Genomic DNA, 21,058 nt, shown 5'->3' with positions numbered 1-21,058 from the left:
AACAATATTTTTGATAACGTTTCAATATGAGATACCGTAGTTTTTATCACTCCGTCCATTTTAATTTATTTGTCTTATATTCACTTGACACAGAGTTTATAAATGTTAAAAATACTTTTGAATATATTTTTCTTTCAATTATCCATCTCAAAGATATGGATGGGCCTGTATTATAACCTGAAATAGAGAAAAAAACTTTCAGGACCTACTAAGAATGGAACATGCGCCATTCATCTTAGGTAGTAGGATTTTCAAGTACGCTCACCAAAAAAAGGATGAAATTGAGAGGTGTTAATACATCCCTCTCCTATGCCAAAGCATATCCAGTCAAGGTACATATAAATCATAAATTCTATACAGGTTCCTGTCCAAAAAGAAATATCCTTTGTGATTGCTTACCCTAAATGAGGAAACACGGAACATTTCCATATTTATGCATTCTCTAATGTCTTCAGGAATCTTCAAATCTGGAATAGTGAGTTGTACCATTGACTTGAAGTCCCCAGTTAGCAAGCTTGTATGCAACACCATTACTTCCTATGAAAGAATGGTTAATTTCCAAACTTCTGTATTTTGGAGATTGTCTTGAATATTGTCTACGATGTCCCATAAGGTCTAAGGTTGGTTTGCTTTATTCTTGAGCTAGTCCATCACTAATTTGGAGTAACATTCAATTTCAAGTTTCTTGATCCTTTGTTGGATGCACCATTCAACTCCAATGTTATTACGGTTATACCCCATTTATATATATAGGGTATGCATTAACTAAGTGCCTGTTTTATCCTTGACGATCTCTTCTCTACCACAAGGGATTGAATTACCTTTGGAATATCCATTAGAATGAAGTATCATGAACCCGAACCTCGATAGTTCCATTTAACTACAGTAGACACTGAATGATATTTAGCACGATCCATCGATTTCCTAAAACATTTTGAGAAATCAAAACAAGTTGTTGATGATTTAGATGAATGATTCTATTGGAATCCATGACATTCTTTCCATTCCTATTCTTGCACTTGGCCTTCCATAGTCACCAAATAATGATTGTCAGCAAACATTGAAGAGCTAATATACCAAAATATCATTTAAGCATATCATGTAGATAGTTAGATTTAAAGAGTTGCCAGAAACGGATAAAAACATTTTTTTAAATGGACCAAAAATAAAAGTAAGACACATGAACTAGGACAAAGAAAATATTAATTTATTCTGAGTATTGTTCCTTTTAAAAGGTGATGATATAGAAATGAAATGCTTACCATGGGAGAGCTATACATAGCAGCAGTGTCGAACACTCCCTGGAAACTGATTATATTCAACTCAGAGCTTGATCGAATAAGTTCTGGTTATTATCCGCTATTCATGTATCCAAAGCTTACCGCACTTTCCAATACTCTTTTTCCTTAAATAGAGATGGTATATTATATTCATAATTTTAAAGGATGAAGTGGATGAGTCATATTAATTAGATATTACTCTGGTCCTTATAAAGTTTTTCGAAGAGCAGGAAGTACCTACATCTTCTTTCATCTTCAGGAATCTATGCCATCCTTGAAAGAAGTTGCTTTAGACATTCTTCCATTAGCTTGATTGTTTTTGTTTTTAAATTATACGACAAGAATATAATGTTCAATTTTCCTTCTTTCTCCTGTAATTTGAAGGAAGATAAACTTTTTCTATCTTTTTTCTTTTGAAATCAATGTTATTGCAAGAATTTTAGATTATGGATTCAAATTTCTTTTTTAAAAAATGATAGAGATTCCAGTGAAATTTCTTACTCTTTCAATAATTTTTTGTGTCTTTCCTTGTATTTCTTTCTTACAAGAGTTGATCTTCATGTTATTTTACTTATGAATTTTAGCCAAGCATTCTTTGTAATTTGAACCATTAAAAGAACTTTTTTTGGAACATTCAATGAACCATCAGAAGGAAAAAGAAAGACATATCAAATAATATATTTAGTTTCCTCCTCCGAGGAACAATAAAGGGGATACGAGTGAAAAAATAATTTTCAACAGTTTTAGAATGAGTTCTGATAAGCATTCACCTTCTGCTGCTTTTTTCTGCCAGATATTTTTTTTGGTTTTGAAATGGAAAATGTCATTTCTCTGTGTTGAAATAGAATGATGATACATTTTGGCCTATCCATCTTAAATTGGATCCTGTTGCATCTGTGTAGCATTTGTGTGTATTATTATGGTCTGAATCTAATTGTATTTTCTTCTTTGTTAAGCGGTTGACTGTTCTGGCTTTGTACACCACTTTTTTTGTCTTCTCTTTCTCTTGTTAGTTTTTGTGCTTTACTTTCTTTAGAATTCAGGTGCCATATTTTGAGCAAATCTCTTTAGATGGTTATGATCACATTAAAAGAACATCATTTTTCCAAGAAAGTGATGATGGGACGACTCATTTTTAGCCACAAGTAATGTCATTCCTTCTTTGCTTTACATACTCTTTGGATTTGAGACTGGAGTTAAATGATTACTTACTGATTTTATGATTCTAACTATGCATTTTAATTCTTTATCCAAATTGTTGAAGACTGTGTGTAATACCCCATATTTCCCTAGCATAAATTAAGTCCCAATACATGAGTATTCATATATTAAATTTTCTAAACACTCATTAATTTTTGGTTTTGGGCCTGCCATTGTGTAGGAAATTCAATTAGCTTTCCAACGATATAAAATTTGCCCAAATTCGATAACCGAATAAAAATTTAAGGTGATCTTAAGTTTGAGTCGTTAAACTCCATCATTTGACCCTTAGCGTGTCCCGGAGCCAGTCTAAATAACAATTGTCAGTTTCTAGTGTGGTACTGCAATGTTGGCGAGTCGCGCTAAGGACCCAGATTACGTTTGAAAATTTCCAGTGAGCCTCAGCGATTATGACGCATCGTAGAGGTGGCCAAAATGACATTCCAGTGAAGGACCGCGATCTTACCGCATTGCACCATCACCTAGTTTCCCAATTGTCCCTTTTTCAGTGGTTTGGCGCTATAGTGGCGCGTCGCACCAAGGCCCAAAATTGGTATCTTCAGTTTCCAGCTTGCATTTTTTAGAAATTCATTTAGAGGTATTTGGGTCTTTTCCTAAGCCCTAAACTCATCCTAAACACAAAATTTAACCCCTAATTGACCTAAATACTCATCATTATTCAATATCTCTCAAGTTAAAGATCCCGTTTCAAGAACAAGAAACCCTAGCTCTCAAATTCAAGGCCAAATCTCGAGAACTCACCACCAATCCTTCCAAATTCATTAACTCAGGTATGTTAGATGTTTATCCATGGGTTCCTTTTACCCATAGAGTCCAAGTATCCTAATTAAATTACAAAATTGTGATCTTTTCAAGTTATTTGATTTTAAATTGTGATTTCACCGATGAATCTCCATGAACTATGATTTTATACCATGTTTCAATGAAATTATCGTTGTTATTAAAATCTCCATGTTTTAATGTTATCATTCCTTGAATTAAATCATGATTTAGTATTATTCATGTTGAATTCATGCTTTTACTGCAAGTTCCATGACATTCCTATGATTTGATCAAACCATGAACTCCAAGTGTTTGATAAAATGCCTACAAGAATACATGTTTGATAAAAGCCTTCATGCTATGTCCTCTAAGCTTAAGTATCATGTTACTATTATTGCTTTTGAGTCCTGGGGGTATTGAATACCCGAAAACCATAGCTGCTTATTTATTCTCATCTCAGTATCTTTAGAATAACTTTAGAATACATATTATGAGCATTACTAGATCTGTCAGTTAAACTTAGAATAGTTAGTAACTCAGTGTCAGTAAGTTGTGAGTAGGACTTAGCACCGAGCGAGTGTAGGGATGTTGGCTTTCCGTCAGATAGGCAGAGTCGTTTGTGGCAGTCCCTGAACTCCAGAGCTATGTTGCCAACATAGGATATGAGAAGTTACCCGTTAGTTTAGGCTTGACTATCTCTCAAGGGTCACCTGTCAGTTCAGGATTGATACCCTTAGTCCTTCGAGACAGTACATCAGTATAGTGGATCCACACAACTAGTTTTAGTAACCGTGGCACGGTATTAACACCCTTCTAGATGGGGTTATAGGTTGGACCCCGATTAGCTTAGATTGGGGCATGTCGGTTAGATAATAGCTCCCACAGTCTCAATCTAATAATCAGACCAGTACTTTAGTCTTAGTGTTTTTTGACCAAAGCATACATATGTTAGTTATTTCAGTATTTCAGTATTTCAGTTTACAGACTTTACTCAGTTCATGTTATGTGCTTGGTCATGCATCCTCAGTATCTACAAATTTTCACATATCTTCAGTATTTACAGACCTTCATGCGTACATAGTATTTACAGACTTCACATATTTCTAGTATCTACAGATTTCATGGTCTCTATTTAATACTCTATGCTTTACATGTATATTCAAATAATTTATTATTTCTTTTCATGAAACCATGCATATCAACCTACCTCATTTAGCATACCAATACATTCAAAGTACTGATCGCATAACTTTTCTTATGCTATGATGTATAATATCATAGGTTCTGATGCCTAGTTCCCGAATTGTGCTTAGACTTCTCTGACTCTCAGTAGTAGCAGTAGTGAGTCCTTATATTTTGAGGATAGATTATTATATTTCATGCTTGCAGTCTAGTAGTTAGTTGGAGTTAGTTGGGCCCTGTCCCATTAACTCATAGTTATTTAGTTTAGAGGTTTTCAGACACTATAGTCAGTTATTCAGTCTTCAAACTTTAGGTCATATGACAGTTAGTTATTCAGTTTATCTCAGATTTCAGTATTTATTCAGACTCATATAGTTATTTCTTCAGATTCATAATTCAGTATTTGTTTCAGTTATTAAAACCTTATGGCATATCAGTTATTTTCCATATTTATGATTATGTTATTTAGTGCTCACAGCAGGTACCAGCTCATGGGTTAGTTTGTGATCCCTCAGGATTGTAAGCACCGTATGACACCTAGAGTGTACTCTCGGGGCGTTACAAACATGGTATTAGAGACTAAGGTTGTAAAGTATCCTAGGAATTTTAAAAGCATCATCAAGTAGAGCCTTGTGCATGGGTGTGTAGCACGCCACACTTATGGGCAAGAGGCTACAAGGCGTTTAGGAAAAGTTTCCCTTCTTTCAGTAGTCATGTCATGTGAGTAAGCATGAGTTTATGTTAAACTCTCAGTCTAGTACATTTCTTCCTTCCATTTACAGAACATGCCTCCCAAAAAGAATAACAGAAGAGGAGCAGGAAACCAACTAGCACCTCAGCCCCTCCAGGCAGATCCTCTGGACGAGCATGTCTCTCATGCATAATTCAGAGCTTCGTGCACTACTCTAGCAAATTTTGTAGTAGCACAGAATGAACTTCCAGCTACTGTTCTAGCTAACCCAGTGGCCAATATTGCTGCAACTAGAATTTGTGACTTTACCCAGATAAATCCTACTTTTTTCATAGAAGCTAAGTCTGAAGAGGATCCACAGGAATTCTTAGATATAGTTCCAAAGGTAACAAATGCTATGGGGGTGACATCCAGTAAGAGTGCTGAGCTGGCTGCATATCAGTTGTAGGATGTATCCCATACATGGAAAAAGTAGTGGAAGGTAGATGGGGGTGTAGATGCAGTGCCTGTAGAACGGGAAAAGTTTTCTACAACTTTCTTAGATAGATTCTTCCATTAGAGTTGAGGGAGGCTAAAGGGTAAGAATTTTTTAACTAGAGGCGGGGAGAAATGAGCATGAAGGAGTATTCCCTCAAGTTTACTCAGTTAGCTAGATATGCTCTTTATGTGGTAGCTGACAGCAGGTCCAAGATGAGTAAGTTTGTTTCTGGACTATCTGATAGTGTGGTCAAAGAGTGCATGACTGCAATGCTGATTAGAGAGATGAACTTGTCTAGGTTGATAGTCCATGATCAACAAATTAAGGAGTAGAAGATTAAGGAGAGAGAAGGGGGAACAAGAGGGCTAGAATGGGTAGTTTTAATTTTAGCCAGCCAAGTTCAGAAGGTGGTAATCGTCCTCAGTTTTATCAGAGTTCTTCAGCCCCAACACCCTCATTATCCAGTACCCCTGTACCCAAATTCAAAGATGATAATATGGATAGAGCACTAGGATCTAAGTCCCAAGATAGTGTTAACAGTGCTCGTATAAATCCTCTATGTCAGAAGTGTGGAAGGCACCATCAAGGTGAGTGTAGAGCGGGTAGTGATGTGTGTTCAGGTAGGGATTTGTGACCACAGGGCAAGTCCAATTAGTTGTCAGTTCTATCTGATCGCCCAACTTAGCAGGGTGCTGCTTCCAGTGCTACCAGTGGTCAGCGTTCGAACAGATTATATGCTCTTCAGTCCCGCCAAAATTAGGAAAATTCTCCTGACGTAGTTACTGGTATGTTACAGGTCTTTCACTTACATGTTTATGCTTTACTAGACCCTGGAGCTTCTCTTTCTTTTGTAACTCCATATATAGCCATCAATTTCGAAGTTAGTCTCAAAACCCTAGCAGAGCCTTTTTCAGTGTCTACCCTAGTAGATGTTTCTATTGTAGCCAGGTAGGTATATAGGAACTGTCCAATTACAATACCTCAGAACGTTACTTCAGTTGATCTTGTGGAGTTAGAGATGATGGATTTTAATGTCATTCTAAGCATGGATTGGCTCCACTCATGCTATCCCTCAGTTGATTGTAGATACATAATAGTTTATTTTCAGTTCCCAAATAAACCAGTCCTTAAATGGAAGGGTAGTACCACAGCTCGTACAGGTCAGTTGATTTCATACCATAGAGCGAGAAAGATGATTTCAAAGGGGGTGTATTTACCATCTTGTTTGAGTTAAAGACTCAAATTCAGAAACTCCAACTCTTGAGTCAATTTTAGTAGTCAGGGAATTTCCAAATATTTTCCCTAAAGTTCTTCTCAGAGTTCCTCTCGAAAGGGAAGTCGACTTTAGAATAGACCTTCTCCCAGAAACTCAGCCCATATTTATTCTGCCATACTGAATGTCTCCAGCTGAACTCAAAAAACTAAAAGATCAGTTGAAGGATCTCCTAGATAAGGGATTCATCAGACCCAGCATCTCCCCATTGGGCGCATTAGTTCTATTCGTGCGTAAGAAAGACGGTTCTCTCAGAATGTGCATAGACTACTGTCAGTTGAACAAAGTCACAGTCAAGAATAAATATCCACTTCCTAGAATTGATGACTTATTTGACCAACTTAATGGTGCCAGCTACTTTTCCAAGATAGAATGCATTTAAGTGTCCAAGTGTGTGATTACAATGTCCAAGATATTTTTTAAACAAGTTCATGCTTAATTGAGTAATTTAGAGTTCAACCCGGAAAACTAGTTTTACTAGCTTGAGCTAGGTGTGCGTCTAATTGATTTCGGTAGATTTTAATGTGTTTAATTTGTTCCAAATATTTTAATGGTGTAATTATGGGTGACATAACTTGTTTGTGATGTACAAAGTTTAATTTGACTAAGTTAAGAGTTGGAATAATAGGTGAAAAATCATTGGGAATTTGTCTTATCTTAGATTGTGTTTTGATTTGTTGTTGAGAATATTATGTTATTTTAATCTTTAATATGTTGTGTATGATATTATAGGAGGCTTAGTGAACTAAATATGATAATATATTAATAATAAAAAAGGCTCAAAATTTATTAAAAATACACTACAAAAGATATGGATAAAGGATAGAATGTCCTACAATTAACCAAAATAGTAAATTCTACTGAGTCGCCGTGAAGTCTACGGTCGCATCAATATTCCAAGAGCTGCCAGTCTAACGACGCGTTCAGCGTCGCTTCGATGTGATTAAGTTGTGCAATTGTTAATTTGCGACTGACACAGATTGGTGGCTTTATCCATTTTCAACAAGCCCTTCATTTCATAATAAATGAATTGTTAAATTTTGACATATAAATTAAGAAAAAAATATTAAAAATATAAATTTAACATAAATTTTTATTTTTATCCCAAAAAAAGAAAAAATTGATTTTGTAATATCTTTTCAAAAGTTAATTGATTGTCAAATCATAAGCGTAAATTTAGAAAAAAAATTCAACAATTCACTTATTTTGAAACACCAATAAATACCCCCAACAATTCACTTATTCCAAAACGGAGAGTATAATATAAGTACTAAAAGAGGGAATCTTGCATTGGATTTTTCTTGGATCTTTGTGCCATCCTTAATCGATTGGGATGATATAATACTCCTCCGTTGTATTTTATCCGTTCCAAATTTTCTAATTTAGTGTCCTATTTTACTTGTTATTTTTTACTTATCAAGACAAGATAATTTTTTTCTATATTTTATCCTTTACATTAATTATTTTTTTAAATTAAAATATAAATATTATTTAATCAAAATACTATGATAAATTAATCATGTTATTTATCATTTCTTTTAATAGGTGTGTCATTTCAATTTGAGCCGAATAAAATGGGACGAAGAGAGTATTATGGTGGCACCTTTGCTGGACACGTAGTAGGGAGCTGGCAACAACTTTGAACAATTCAATATTTGCCTTTGTCAACTATTTGGACAATATTAATTACCTGAGACGGCTGCTCTGTGTTTTTGGAGGAAAAATACGGAGGCGACTACATGATTAATTAGATTATATTATTTTATTTAGCCTTTAATTTTTCATATTATATATTCAATTATTTAGGTTGTGATTATAAATATTAATGGCTAAAAATTTCTTTTTGGGGTTAAAGGTAAAAATATAATTACTGTTATTTTGAATTAAATTAGTGAATTTTGTTTATCATATTGTGTTGTTTGTTTATTCTTGTTTTAATTATTTTATGGATTAATCATCTATAAAATATATATATTATCGATCTTTTGATCCCGAAAGAGGAATAGAGAGATAGAATATGGGAATAAACAAAGTTTAGGTTTTTATTCTTTTATAAAATAAAGAATTAAATTTAGCGTTTAGGATAGGGATGTATTTAGATGTCTTACTTGATTCATATGTAGGATGATAGCTTTAATTAACTTAATTGGATTATTACATCCCCACTCAACAAGGTAGTTGTAATGTCCATATTAGGTAAAAAGATTATAGGTTGGGAAACCATGATCATGCAATTAACCCTACGAATCAACTATCACGATAAGCAAATTAGTGAATTAAATTCAATAACATAATATGATTGTTCGGAGTGCTTTAACCCTGGGCTTTTCTGCATTGATTGTTCCAAGAATTTAATTTTCGCATTATTAATTTTATTTTTAATTTGAAAGAGGGTAAAAAATACTCCTGAACTATCTAAAATAGATCAAAAATACCCCTCGTTAGTTTTTTGGATAAAGAATATGTCTCGGTTAAATATTTGGCTAAAAAATACTCCTCTCCTTAACGAAATTCCATCAAGTATGCCACCTAGGTAAAAAAAGTCACGTGGCTATGCCACGTCACCATCCACATGTAAAATTTTATTTTTCAGAAAAGGATCAAAAATACCTTTGAACTATCTAAAATGAATCAAAAATACCCCTCCATTAAATATTTGGCTCAAAAATACCCCTTCCCATAACGAAATTCCACCAAGCATGTCACCTAGGTAAAAAAGCCACATGACTATGTCACATCACCATCCACATGTAAAATTTTATTTTTTAACTATATGACATTCATTTCTTCTTGATGAAGGAATTAAATAAAAAGATTATATTCACTGATGTTGATTTATTTTTTCTGGACTCAATAAATGTTGATAGTTTTTCTATTTTTATTTTTAGTCATCAAGTATTCTTAGAATTTTTTAAAATTCTACTTTTACAAAAGTAAATGACATTTAATATATTTTAATCATTGAAAAAACATGGATATAATTTTCTTTAATAATCTAAGTGAAAAGTTTATCATATAATTAAAAAAATTGAATAATTTGTACTCCTTTAATAAAATTTATTTAGTACCTTTCCAATGTCGAGAAATCCAAAAAACGTCAAAACTAAATCCAGTAAAAACACTGATTTATTTCATTTTATTTAAATATTTTTAGAAATTTTTAATTTTGCTGATCATATTTTTTTTCAGATCGATAAAATTGCTATGCAAAAAAATAAAAATAAAGAAGAAAGGAATATCATATAATTAAAAAATAACATTTTTCATCCATTTTAGATAGTTCAGGGGTATTTTTGGCCCTTTTCCGTTTTTAATTTACAAAATAATTCAAAATTCTCTTTTTGATTACTTTTTCACTAAATTAATCTACACGGTGAACTAAAATTAAATCATTTCCAAATCAAGTCTCTGTGGGATCTATATTTTCTTTCTTGAAGGCTACTATATTACTTGGTAGACCACGTACATTTGTGTGTGTGCTTGGGCGCTGTCATCAGCAATCAACTTTGAAGTGGTGAGCTTCCATTCACTGGAAGGGCTATCATTTAAAGTCTTGTTTCATTTATATCTAAGACTACTTTTATTAGACAATTCTGGCTATCGTCGGGGGCAGGTCCAGACTTAGATTGATTTTGGTCTGTTTAGAGGCTTTGTGGATTACTATGGATTGGGATGTTGTCGAAATTCTTAAATTCCTTTCTGAGTTTCTTATCTTGTTATATGTTCGAAACTCAGCTTATCGTGTTATATATTCAGAATTTATCCGTTGTTAGTTGTATTGTGTTCTGTTTAGCTAGGCAAAGGGGGTGGTCCCTGGTACTCGACGAACTTAAGGGAGTTTTGAACGTATTTTGATGGTCCATTCAGAAATTTAAGAGTTTGGCCTTTGTTGTTAATGGTGTTGCCGGCAAATCTTCTTTGCGTTCATGAGGTTTTGGTCGCAATCTTGGAGAAGGAAAGCTTTGTCCCTTGCGATTGCAAGGGAAGGACCGGCAATCGCAAAGGGTGAAGTGGGTCTAGGGAGCGTGTGTTCTTCGTGTTCACAAATAGTTGAGTAGGTAGGGTTGGAGTTGAGTCAGGTCTCGCGATTACGATGCGTCTTTCCTGATTGCAGCGGGTAATTATCTGGAAGAACGAGAAAACTCCATCTTTGAACTGGAAGTTTTATTTTGATTTTGTCAAGTTTATAATATTCATCAAATCATTACAATCAGATCAGACTGTAGAAAAAATGTGCATGAGTTTTAACAATTTTAATCTCATATGTTTGTAATCTTGAAATCAATAACAATATAAAAAAAAATGTAAATTCATATTCAAATGAAATTGGGACCTTAGAAGCAATTATATGAGCACTCGTTTGTTTTCATTAAGGTTAGGAGGTTTGAATCTGAATGTACACCTGAATGATTAAAATGTTATTTCTAGATTTGAATACTGAACCAATATGACTATTTGTTTTTCAACATATATATATATATATATATATATATGGATAATTTATTTATTTGTATATACAATTAAATTATAATTCAAATAAATATTAACTATATATTAAAAAGATATTTAATTAAATGGAATAAAAGCATTATTTGATTAAAAAATAAAATATTTATTTTGTGTGTGATGATAGAGATGGTTTGTAACGGTGGTGGTAATGGTTAGTGTTAGTGGTTAGTAATGTTAGTGTTGATAGTTGTGATGACAGAGGTGGTTGATTTTGTAGTAAACTGCCATGATAGTGGCAGTTGATAGAATTAATAGTGGTTCTGTGATGGCAACGTTGGTTAACGTGATTAAAGTTTGTAGTTGACAGTGTTGATGGTGCTGGCTGAAGAATGTGTGGTAGATGGCTGCGGTTCTATTTATGATGATTAAGGCAATTGGTAGTAGGAATTGACCGTACTGATAGTAGTGGTTGATAATGGTGGATGTGGCGCCGATGGTAACAATAGTGCGGCGAGGGCTGAAGAGTGTGTGGTAGTTAACAGTGCGATGGTAGAAGTTGGCAATGATAATAATTGTGATGGTAAAAAGTTCTCCCCAAGCCAATATATATTTATATATACTAGTTTCTCGAAACGTGTGTTGCAGGTTATATTCTATGTTAGTTATATTAAATTTGTATGCAAAATTTATTTCTCTAACGATGTGTGACACATGATATATATAACATCAAATAACATTAATAAAATGTGTTAAGAAAACTACCAAAAAATAAAGATTTAAAGGGGGTTCGACCGAAGGCTTGCGAACTTAATTTTTTATAATATAATTAGAAAATAAAGGAAAAAATGGGGACATTAACAAAATATGGGGTTAGATCGAAGACAGATGAAGTACTTCTTTTGGTACATGTTCTTTAGACATGTCCTTGTACATGGTGTTGAAAAATATGCCCCTTTGTTGTCAAATTCATATGATAGGGATAATTTCCTTGAAGTTCTGTTGAGCTTATCCCAAAGCATCTAATGTAACCTTCATTGAAGTACTGTTTCCAGAGATAGTTGATCATCTATTCTTGTTCTCATTATCTTCATTAGCAGAAAAGTGAGTGCAACATAGGATTAGTTGAAGATGTGTTCATGTTATCAATATCTTCATTCACAGAATTATGAGCGAAACAATTCTTCTGTAAGACAATTTCAAAATCAAATATTATTGGAAAGACTACACAAAAGCCAGCATCTAATACCAATAATACCTAAGATTAATGCTTATATCCAACTTCACTTATTGTACCTATTTCTGTTAATGTATGAACAACATCAGCAAGACGAACAACTTCATTTAATTCTCCATATTGTGATGGAATAAAGACTTAAAAATTACAGGCTACTGGTTTAGACCAATAGCGCTAATCCTTGTCAAATCTAAATTTTATGGAAATATAAGAGTCAAATTTCAACATTATTTGACAACATTTTCTAGCTCAATAGTAAGTAGAAGAATACTCTACTTGCATAAGCCTGAATTGAAAGTTCAATGTTTTGATCAACGTAGATCTGGTAAATTTAAAAATTTTGATTAGTGAAGATTCAATAATTATGAAAAAAAATTGCAGCACAAGAACTTTGCACCAAAAGGGAAAAAAATTATCTTCTTAAATAACAGATTATACCAAAAGTATAACATGTGCCTTTTATATAGAAAATGTAACTATAAGATTATGTGTTCTTAATTATTATGTAAACCGGAAAGAAGAAAAAGAGCCAAAAATATGGTATTCAAGTTTGAAAGTGATTTCATCTTCCAAGATAATTAGAAGTAAATTATGATGAGGGCTTGATCTAAATTGCTATAGTTCCAAGCGATGCAATATCCTGCATCACAAAAAAAAATGTTAAACTTACGCACGAGAGCAAATAATCCATAGGGTAAGCTAAATTTATAGTAAATACGGTTTTGAAACTAACATCCAAATGTACAAGTATTTGTATTTTACCACACAATTAAAGTTATATCCTTCGAAGTCACTGCATCTATCCAAGTAATAATAGGCGAGAACATATGCAGACAACATTAAACCATATTTAACACTCTCCTATTTCAAAGCTCTCTTTGTTCCCTTTTCACCATGAATTTAGGCTTTGGAAGCACACATACTCAATTGTAGCTTGATTCTTTCACAGAGTTGTCTATTTAGATATCTTTAGAACTCTTATACAGTTTAAGTCTAAACAGACTCCCATTCTATAGGTCTGGTCACAGTTGTGATTATCCTTTTTTTTTTAGTTTGCTTGAAGTTTATCTAACTTCCCACTGTAAATAGAGAAAGTGAATATGTTCTTGCACAGTAGAAGTTACCTTACAAGAATGATTCATAAAAAATTGCAAGTTAACCAAAAAGGTAAAGCATAGAACAAGGTATGTCATAGGGAATTAAAAGAGAGGAGTCTATCGCAACCAACATATGTACATAACACTAATACTAATGAATTGATGAGGAAGCATGATGAAGTCGTGGAACATATACAACCATCCTTTATTTGGTTGCATATATGTAGAACCTAATGAGATGCTAAATAACTAAAACAAATATACAAGTGCGATCGGAAAGACAAAACACGCAACTTGTAGAATAAAGCATCAAAAGAGGCTAAGAGGAGACAATCAATGAATGCTTCAGATAGCACATTGCATCTCTTCAGTTCAAGTAAAGCTATTTATGGAGCTTTGGTATGGAACACATTCATTTTGAGGTATATATAGAGATGAAGAGACCTATGACCAACCTGGAATAAGAAAACACAGTGTAACACCCCAAGAGTACACCCTGGGTGTCACACAGTGCTTATAGTCTCGAGGACCATAAACTAACCCATGAACTGGTACCTGCTGTGAGCACTGAATAACATAATTATAAATACAGAAGAATAACTGATATGACATAAGGTTTTAATAACTGAAACAAATACTGAATTATGAATCTGAAGAAATAACTATCTGAGTCTGAATATATACTAAAATCTAAGATAAACTAAATAACTAACTATCATGTCAACTGAAATCTGAAGACTAAATAACTGACTATAGTGTCTGAAAGCCTCTAAACTGAATAACTGTGAATTGATGGGATAGGCCCCAACTAACTACTAGACTGTAAACATTAAATAAAATAATTTGTCCTCAAAATATAAGGAATCACCACTGCTACTGATGAGAGTCTGAGAAGTCAAAGCATGATCCAGGAACTAGGCATCAGATCCTATGATATTATACATCATAGAACAAGAAAAGGTATGCGATCAGTACTTTAAATGTACTGGTATACTAAATGAGCTAGACTGATATGCATAATTTCATGAACAGGAATAATAAATTATCTGAATATACATGTAAAGCATGGAGTACTAAATAGAGAGCATGAAATCTGTAGATACTGGAAATACATGAAGTCTATAAATATTATGTATGCATGAAGGTCTATAAATACTAAAGATACGTGAAAATATATAGATACTGAGGATGGATGACCAAGCACATAACATGAACTGAGTAAATTCTGTAAACTGAAATACTTAAATAACTGACATTTGTATGCTTTGGTCAAATAACACTAAGACTGAAGTACTAGTTTGATTATTAGACTAAGACTGTGGAAGGTATCATCTAACCGACATAACCCAATCTGACCTAATCGGGACCCAACCTGTAACCCCAACTGGAAGGGTATTAATATAGTGCCACGGGTACTAATGTTGGCTGTGTGTATCTACTATACTGATGTAATATCCCAAAGGACTAAGGTTGTTAAGCCTGAACTGATGGGTGACTTCTCATATTCTACACTGGCTATGTAGTTCTGGAGTTTAGGGACTGCTACTAACGACTTTGCCTATCTGAAGGGGAAGCCGTCATCCCTACACTCGCTCGGTGCTAAGTCCTACTCCTAACTGAATGACACTGAACTATTGACTATTCTGAGTTTAACTGAGAGATCTAGTAATGCTCATAATATGTATTCTAAAGTTATTCTGAAGATACTGAGACGAGACTAAATAAGCAGCTATGGTTTTCGGTTATTCAATACCCCCAGAACTCAAAAAAAATAATAGTAACATGATACTAAAGCTTAGAGAACATAGCATTAAGGATTTTATCAAACATGTATTCTTGTAGGCATTTTATCAAACACTTGGAGTTCATGGTTTGATCAAATCATAGGAATGTCATGGAACTTGTAGTAAAATCATAAATTCAATATGAATAATTTTAAATCATGATTTAATTCAATGAATGATAACATTAAAACATGGAGAATTAAATAACAGCGATAATTTCATTGAAACATGGTATAAAATCATAGTTCATGGAGATTCATCGGTGAAATCACAATTTAAAATCAAATAACTTGAAAAGATCACAATTTTGTAATTTAAATAGGATACTTGGACTCCATGGGTGAAAGGAGGCCATGGATGAACATCTAACATACCTGAGTTAATGAATTTGGAAGGATTGATGGTGAGTTCTCGAGATTTGGCCTTGAATTTGAGAGCTAGGGTTTTTTGGTCTTGAAAAGGGGATCTTTAATTTGAGAGGAATTGAATAATAATGAGTATTTAGGTCAATTAGGGGTTAAATTTCATATTTATTATGAATTTAGGGCATAGAAAAAGACCTAAATACCCCTAAACAAATTTTAAAAAATACAAATTGAGAATTGAAAATCTTAATTTTTGGCTTTCGCGCCACTACAGCGCCAAGCCACTGGAAAAGGGACAATTGGGAAATTGGGCGATGGGTAAGATCGCGGTCCTTCACTGGAATGACATTTTGGCCACCTCTGTGATGCTTCATAATCGTGGAGGCTCACTAGAAATTGCCAAACGTGAACTGGGTCCTTGGCGCGACACGCTAACATCACGGTACCACACTAAAAACTGACAATTGTTATTTAGGCTGGCTCTATGATGCACTAAGAGTCTAAATGACGGTGTTTAATGACTGAAACTTACAATTGCCATGACTTCTTACCCGGTTATCGAATTTGGGCGAATTTTATATCCTTGAAAAGCTAATTGAATTTCCTACACAATGACACTCTCTAAACCAAAAATTAATAAGTATTTTGAAAATTTTATATATGAATACTCATGTATTAGGACTTAGTTTATGCTAGAGAAATATGGGGTATTACAATATCTCCCCCTTGAGATCATTCGTCCTCAAATAAGACTGGTTAAGCTAAGGAAAACTGATGGACTGATCTTACACATCGAATATTCATATTTGATGTATGGAATGCATGACTGAACTGATTTGTAAATGCATGACTAATATGAATATGAGGTGCAATTGAAACTGAGCATAATAGAGAGAAAACTTAAAAAGATTAGTACCTTAAACCAAATCTGAATTCGCGAAGAAAATATAAGGGTACTTGGTCCACATATCTGCTTCTGCTTCCCAAGTGGCTTCCTCAATGGACTGATTTGGCCAAAGAACTTTGAATAGTGGAACCTCTTTGTTCCTTAGTCTACGAACTTGATGATTAAGAATTTTGACTTAAACTTCCTCATAGGAAAGACTGTTCTGAACATTTACGCTTTCTAGTAGAACAAATACAGCTAGATCACCAATACAGTTCTTCAACAATGAGACATGGAACACTGGGTCTACTGAAGCTAGATTTTAAGGCAACTCAAGCTCATAAGCTACCTTTCTGAAATAATTTAGAATTCTGAAAGGACCAACATAGCGGGGACTGAGTTTTCCTTTCTTGTAGAACCTCTTCACTCCCTTTATAGGAGAGATTTTCAAATATACCAAATCACCGACCTCAAACTCGAGATCCTTTCTTCTCACATCTACATACGATCTTTGTTGGCTTTAGGCTGTTCTAAGCCTCTCTGATTAATTAAACCTTCTCTAAAGGCATCAAACACTAACACAGGACCTACTACTGCGGCCTCACCCACTTCAAACCAACCAATTGGAGATCTACATCTCCTACCATAGAGAGATTCATATGGAGCCATCCGAATACTGGAATGATAGTTGTTATTATACGCGAATTCAATCAAAGGTAAGTGGTCATCCCAACTACCCTTAAAATCAACTACACATGCTCTCATTATATCTTCAAGAGTCTGAATGGTTCTTTCTTATTGACCATCTGTCTGAGGATGGATGTAACACCCCAAATCTATTACTCGAAATGCTACATGGTGTTGCAATCCCGAAAGACCATAAACTAACCCATGACTAATATCTGTAGTTGAGCACTACATACTATACTGTATAAATACGAAATAAAAAGGCTGAAAGGCCATAAGGTTCAAATATCTGATAAAACATAACATCTGAAAATATGGTAAATCAATACCAAACTAAAATAAACTGTCTGAACATATTAGTCTAAAAGGCTCTAAACTACCTGAAAACTGTAGAGTTGATGGACATATCCCCAACTAAATCCATCTGCTAAAACTAAAATAATGAAATAATCATGCTTTCCTCGAATGATAAGGACTTACTGCAAATCTACTACTGCTAGCTGAATCTGAAGCTAAGTGCAATCGGGAACTCACTGCAAATCTACTACTACTGGCTGAATCTGAAGCTAAGTGCGATCGGGAATATGAGCGTTAGAACCTTTGGCATAAAACACCATAGTATAGAAGAAAAGTATGTGTCAATACGTCTGAATGTACTGGTTTGCAACGTAAGGTAGGCTAAATGCATGGGGTTCATATGCATGAATAATACTAACTGACTGAAAACATGAACGTAAGAATACGTGCATGAATGCGTAACTGTAAATAAGATCGTGATAATACTATGAGTCTAAATATTGATAACATAAGTTTCATATAACTGATATACTATTAACTGAGTGACTGTGTCTGATAGTCCTGATTCTAATGGAACTAGCTGAGTTTTGTACCGAACTGAGTGACTGCATCTGAAAGTGCTAAATTTGAAGAACTATCTGAGTTCTTTTACTGAGACAAAGACTGAAACTGTAGAAATTAATCATCTAACCTTCATGCCTTGAATCTGGACTGGTGGTGGTCTAACCTATAACCCCAGCTGAAAGGGTGTCAGTATCATGCTATGGGTAAAGAGAAGGTATGAGTTAACCCTCTCTGATAGGAAGCTCTTTCGTCAACCCCTCCTAGTAGAAAAAACTCAAACAAGATGTGTAATTCCTATAATCGTAGGGGTACATCTCAACCTACGCTGGTTACGTAGTTTTGGAATGCAAGGATTACTTCTACGGATCTTACCCTCTACTGGCTGACAGGTGAGCCCTCATCCCTAGGTTCACTCGATGCTGAATCCTACTCCCAACTGAATAGACACTGAACTGATTTCCTAGTTCATAATAGGCTTGACTAAGTTGTCACTGATTGTGTTACTGACTAAACTGGACTGATTTCAATGAGTTTCATGGACTGACCAAATATTACTAAATTCTATTAACTAACAAAGTTTACTGAGAATACTAAGATTACTGAGTGGGACTGGACTGATACTGAATTTACTAAGTTTTCCTGAGTCATGTGAATGACTGAATTCTACTGATCATGGCTTGACTGAGAGCATCTTGAAACGTGACTGGCTCTATGCACACAGCTAAATTGTTAGGTACCAGTACCCCCAGAACTCGATAGCATGAGACAGACAAGTCTAGACACTTCTTTAACACATGACCATAGTCAACAATTCATAATACAACCATTGGGGAGTTCATAAAGAACTTGATATTCATAATCTTGTACATGTAGAGGAATGTATTCAAATATATATCATGGTTTCACAATTCTAGTCTCATGGGCATTCCATCAAATAATTTCAATACATAAAAATAGCATGGGAGTCATTTTTGAACATAAGGGTAAAGCATGAATTCATCATTTAGGCCCTAATGAGTCATAATGCTTAATTCTTGTTCTCTTGGTCAATTTATCAAACACCTTGAATGCATAACTTTAGGCTTAGGCATGAACATTAAATAAATACATCATGATTGCATAAATCAACACAATTTAATAGATTTCAACCTAGATGCTAGTATAGATTCATGAAAAAACATTAAATATTCCAACTTGGGAATCATACAACAACATCAACACAGTCATAATCAACCCACAACATGAACGTCATAATTTATGATTTTGAAATAGGATTCTTGAGCTTCATGGATGAAAGGAATCTATGAATGAACACTTGACATTCCTTAGATGGAAGTTTCTTGAAGATTATCGATGGAATCTTCTAGATTAGAACCTTCAATTGAAAACCCTAGACCTGTTCTTGAGGGAATTTGAGAGAAACAACTATATTTTGGTGAAAACCTAGCTGAATCTCATGTTATAGACTTATATAGGGGTAGGAAATTGACTATTTTGCCCTTAAATACGTGGAAATTTAATGACTGAAAATTGGGCATCAACGTAATTGCCGACACAGTGTATCGATGGGATCGATGCAATACCCGACACATCGCGCCATGATCGCGCTAAGCCTCAGTAGTTTTTATTGGCAACATGCAGCAATGTTAACCAACGTGATAGGCGATGCAGCGCGCCAAGATCGCATTGGTCCACTATTTTGGGACACCAAACATGGTCTAAACAAGGTTCAAAAATTTCAAAACTTGTCGAAAAACACCTATTGACCTCCCTGATCATGAATTAGCAAGAATACTAACCATTAAAGGACATTAAGGTTACAAAATGAGATTGCCAACTTTCGAAGGCCAAAAATAAACCAAGTCTGGAAACTTAGCTAGAATTTTCTAAGTCTGGGACCCCTTAACAAGCCTAAAGGACTAAATTAAGCTTAGGAATTTTGTGGGGTCTTACAATATCTCCCTCTTGAGAACATTCATCCTCGAATGGGACTGACTAGGATGGGAGAAATGATAAGTTGAAGTACATACTAAACATGAACAACTGAAACATGAGTACATGAATGATAGCTGAATGTATTATGCTGAACATGCATATCTGATGCATGAATAGCTAACTCAATGAATGCATGACAGGGATTACCAGTAAGCTGAATTTATCAAGCTGAGCATGCATATTTGATGTGTGAATACATGACTGAACTGACACATAAACATATTACTGAATATGTAATGGTAATTAATACCAAGTTTATAATAGAATCTGAATATGGAACTGAGTGAATTCATGAAAAACTGTAACCTTAAACCAAAAATACTGATGAACCCGAGATCACTTACTAGGCACACTTGAATGGGAACATATCTAAGCCTGAAATGTGGTATATAAAATAAATATTGTGATCTAAATTAAGCACCTTGAATACATGGTTTGCAGCTGAGGTCGGAGTTTGAGGGTCAACTTATGAGTACCCCTTACTCCTAACTGTATTCATTACAAGGAAAGAGAGTGGCATGTTTATGTCATGAAAGTTTAGGGTATTATAATGTATCTCCCCCTTGGGACACTAGGTCCCTCAAAGAATACTGATTTTACTGAGATACTAAGGAAAACTAGGGCGATGCATGAGGCACCTACGAACTGAATTATGATTGAATATCTAGGATCAGAAACTAAGACGTGATACATGAACTACGCTGAGCACGTAACTACCTAGTTGGTCCATCTTAGAATGATCACATTCATGGGACTCCGAATAGTGTGACTAGATAGAATGAAGGGAAACCATACCATCCAAACTTGTTCGGC

This window comes from Capsicum annuum, chromosome 9, assembly GCF_002878395.1.
Source record: "Capsicum annuum cultivar UCD-10X-F1 chromosome 9, UCD10Xv1.1, whole genome shotgun sequence".
Taxonomy (NCBI): Eukaryota; Viridiplantae; Streptophyta; class Magnoliopsida; order Solanales; family Solanaceae; genus Capsicum; species Capsicum annuum.
The sequence above is the reverse complement of the archived record's forward strand: the minus strand, read 5'-3'. Positions refer to the sequence as shown.